This window comes from Phoenix dactylifera, chromosome 10 (assembly GCF_051530095.1).
Source record: "Phoenix dactylifera cultivar Ajwa chromosome 10, Ajwa_hap1_PhDact_Kaust_v1.1, whole genome shotgun sequence".
In the NCBI taxonomy this organism is placed as follows: domain Eukaryota; kingdom Viridiplantae; phylum Streptophyta; class Magnoliopsida; order Arecales; family Arecaceae; genus Phoenix; species Phoenix dactylifera.
This window is the reverse complement of record NC_143199.1, coordinates 6197785-6202084: the sequence shown is the minus strand read 5'-3', so window position 1 is coordinate 6202084 and position 4300 is coordinate 6197785.

Sequence of the window (4300 nt, the reverse complement as noted above, 5' to 3'; positions counted from 1 at the left end):
CGCGCCTTCGAGTGCCCCGCCTCGCGCGGGCGGCCGGGCACCAGGGGCCGCGCCCGGCTGGTTGCGCGCGCGGCCGGGCTCGACCGGCCGTTGGTTGAATGTCGGTCGCGCTTGGGCCGAATCTCGGGGGCGCTCTCGGAGTCCGTTTCTTGGGGGCGGGCGCGGTCTGGCCTGTCGGTTTGGATTGGCGCGTTGGGGCCGCGCCCGATGGTGCTGAGCTTGGCTCGGCTGTGTGTGGTTTGGCCTCCAAGGCCCGTAGCTTTTCCAAATGAGTCCCTTGGTCTTCGCGGTATCTCGTGCTCGGCGATGCTCCGCTGTCGGCGCCCTGATGGCGACCCCTCCTTCATGCGTGTCCGGGCCGAAAGGCTCCGCGCGTGGGGGATGGGCGCGCAGGGAGCGACGCGGCCGCGATCGTGTCGGCGCGTGAGCGGTCTCGGTTACGCATCCCGCGGCGGGCTCCCTGCCTCGCTGCAGCCAACCGTCGCTGGGTGCTTCCCTTCACTCCTGCTCGGTGGGCCTCTTTCGTGCCCCGTTGCGATCCGTTGGTTTGCCCGTGCGGCCTAGCCCCCTCGTGGGGGACACGGCGGGGGGCTGGCTCACGGCAGCAGACGCCTGGCGCGCGCCGCGTGCGGCAGGCCGCCCGGCGGTGCGCCGGCACGCGTGGGCGGCCGCGGCAGGCCGCATTGGGCACGCACGCGTGGGCGGCCGCGGCAGGCCGCGTTGGGCGCGCACGCGGGGGCGATCGGGCGCGCGCGCGCGGCCGTGGCCTGGGCGCGGGCGCGCGCGGCAGGCGCGCAGCGCGGCCGGGGCCTGGGCGCGCGCGGCGCGGCCGGGGCCGGGGCCTGGGCGCGCGCGGCCGGGGCCTGGGCGCGGGCGCGCCAGGCGCGCAGCGCGGCCGTGGCCTGGGCGCGGGCGCGCGCGCCAGGTGCGCAGCGCGGCCGTGGCCTGGGCGCGGGCGCGCTGCCGTGGCCTGGGCGCGGCCGCGTGCGGCTGGGGCGCATGGGCGCGGCTTGGGCCGCGCACGGGCATGCCCTGGCTTTGGCACGCTGGGCACCATCTTGGCCGACCTTGGAGGCACTTGGCCAAGCATTGGAGGCCTTGCCTTGGCCTAGGCTTGGCCAAGTGTGAATGGGCCTAAATTATTGCGAAGAGTCACGGCAAAGGTTCGACCGAAGCTCGCGGCGCCCCGGACGGAGCCTTTGCCGCTCCCGCCTTTGCCGCGGCGCACGGGCGCCGCCGCCGTCCGGCCGTCGCAGCGGCCGCGTGCGGCACTTCGGCTTCCTCCGTCGGCCCTTCCGGGATGCGCGACCCGTGCGACCGGGACGCGCATCCCGTGCGACCGGGACGCGTGTCCAGGCCGTTCCCGTTTGTAACGCTCCTCGGTGCTTTGGAACGCTTGGGGTGGGCTTTGGGCGGATGCCCCGCTGGGGTGGTAGGGATTGGGGTTGCTGCTGCCGCGGCGGGCCTTCCGCTCCACTCCGCACAAGTCCGTTGCCTCGCGGCGGGCGTGCCCGGCACCGTTCGTCTTCGAGGGATTTGGCCCGTCGGCTCGCTCGGACGGGCCACATGCAGTGGGCCCACAACGGAGCTGGCACGCTCCTTCCGCTGGCGCGGCGCTCGGTCTACGCCTCCGGCCGGCCCTTGCGGCGGCCGTGCACGGCGCTTCGAATCGGTCGGCCGGTCGTCCCGTCACTCACGAAGTTTTCACGGCCACGCGCGCGAGGAGTTGGATCGGCCTTACTTGGTCCGATCCGTCGCCCTCGCATGTTGTGGGGGCTCGGTCCCGTCCCGTTCGGTGAAATCTTTGGCCGCTCTGGTGCGTCCCTGTGGGTTCCTTTGTCGGTTTTGCGGGCTCAGCGCCGGGCCTTCCACGCCGGCCCGTCGGCTCGCTCGGACGGACCGTGCGCAGGTGGTCCCCGACGGAGCCGGCACGCTCCTTCCGCTGGCGCGTCGCTCGATCTATGCCTCCGGCCGGCTCTTGCGGCGGCCGTGCGCGGTGCTTCGGATCGGTCGGCCGGTCGTCCCGTCCCTCACGAATTTCTCGCGGCCGCGCGCGCGCGGAGCGGGATCGGCCGTACTTGGTCCGATCCGTCGCCCTCGCCTGTTGCCTGGGCTCGGTCCCGTCCCGTTCAGTGAAAGCTTTGCCCGCTCTGGTGCATCCCCGTGGGTTCATTTGTCGGTTTTGCGGGCTCGGCGGGGGGCCTTTCGTGCCGGCCCGTCGGGTCGCTCGGTCGGGCCGTGCGCAGGTGGTCCCCGATGGAGCCGGCACGCTCCTTCCGCTGGCGTGGCTTTCGGTCGCCGCCTCCGTTCGGCCCTTGCGGCGGCCGTGCGCGGCGCTTCGGATCAGTCGGCCCGTCGTCCCGTCCCTCACGAAGTACTCACGGCCGCGCGCGCACGGAGAAGGATCGACCTTACTTGGTCCGATCTGTCGCCCTCGCCTGTTGCGTGGGCTCGGTCCCGTCCCGTTCGGTGAAAGCTTTGCCCGCTCTGGTGTGCCCCCGTGGGTTCCTTTGTCGGTTTTGCGGGCTCGGCGGCGGGCCTTCCGTGCCGGCCCGTCGGCTCGCTCGGGCGGGCCGTGCGCAGGTGGCCCCCGACGGAGCCGGCACGCTCCTTCCGCTGGCACGGCTTTCGGTTGCCGCCTCCGGCCGGCCCTTGAAGCGGCCGTGCGTGTCGCTTCGGATCGGTCGGCCCGTCGTCCCGTCCCTTACGAAGTTCTCGCGTCCCCTGTGGGTTCCTTTGTTGGTTTTGCGGTCGTGGCGGCGGGCCTTCCGTGTCGTCCCGTCGTCTCGGTCGGACGTGCCGCGCGCAGTTGGTCCCCGACGGAGCCGGCACGCTCTTCCTCTGGCGCGGCGTTCGGTCGCAGCCTCCGGCCGGCCCTTGCGGCGTCCGTGCGCGGCGCTTCAGATCGGTCGGCCCGTCGTCCCGTCCCTTACGAAGTTTTGTCGCCGGTCCCCTGTTCGGGCTGACCGAGCCCTCCGTTCGCCCCCGGCCCGCCGCACGGGCCCCCGGCTTCTCCGCGGCGCCCCATCGAAAACTGTCACGACGCGCATCCAGCGCCGACGAGGTCGCAGGTTACGTGCGGCAGCCGGGGGGCTAGGCCGAGCGGCGGCGGGCCTGCCCGCGGACGGGCGCGGGGAGGAGCGCAGCCGGCACGTGGCGCGGAGCGGTGGCGGCATGCCGCCGGGCGGCCGACGGCTCAACCGTGCTCGAGTCCCGCGGGCACCGCGTCGCCCGGCCGGCGCGAGCGCACGAGGGCGGGAGGCAACCGGGTGGCGCCCGCGGACCCGAATGCGACGGCCGGCGCCGCGCGGCGCCGACGGGTCCGCACCGAAAACCAGCACGGTGCGGATCGACCGCTGATGAGGTCAAAGGTTACGTGCGGCAGCCGACCGGCCGGCCCGAGCGGCGGCCGGCACGCGACATGGATCGAGCAGCCCCGACGGCATAACGCCGGGCGGCCGACGGCTAGACCATACCGGAGTCCCGCGGTCGTTCGGGCGAAGGGACGCATGCTGCGGGAAAGGCCTGCGGCGGCGAACCGTCCGCCCGGCCGGCCGAGCCTTCCAGGGCGGCGCGCACGTGTCGGCGCGGCCGAGATGACCGAGCGAGGCTCCGGCGATGGGCGGCGCGCACGTGTCCGTGCGGCCGAGATGACCGAGCGAAGCTCGGGCCGGATCGCGCCTTTCGCCGGCGCGCAACGCCGGTCCCACGTTCCGGCCGCGGGAAAGGCCTGCGTCGGCGAACCGTCTCCGCCCCGCCGGCCGAACCTTCCGCGGCGGCGCGCACGTGTCCGTGCGGCCGCGATGACCGAGCGAAGCTCCGGCGACGGGCGGCGCCCGTCGTGCGCCCCGCCGGATTGCGCGGCCCGCCGGCGCGCAACGCCGGGCCCACGTTCCGGCTGCGGGAAAGGCCTGCGGCGGCGAACCGTCCGCCCCGCCGGCCGAACCTTGTGCGGAGGCACGCACGTGTCCGTGCGGCAGAGATGACCGAGCAAGCTCCGACGATGGGCGGCGCCCTCCGTGCGCCCCCGCCGAATCGCGCTGCCCGGCGGCGCGCAACGCCGGACCCCCTATCCGCGTGCGAGCGGCGAGCGTCCGGGCGGGCCCCTTTCGCAACTTCCCTCGGTAATCTAAACACCCGTTGCCTCTCGGTCTTCCCCCCGACCCTCTCGGTATTGCTCGGATATGTGCATGCATCGTCCCTCGTAGCCTTCGCTTGGGGGCTCGGACCCGAGGGGAGGTCGCGGGCGACTCGTCGATGCCTACACCGGGAGCGCATGCCGGCAGACCCCGCGGGGTGC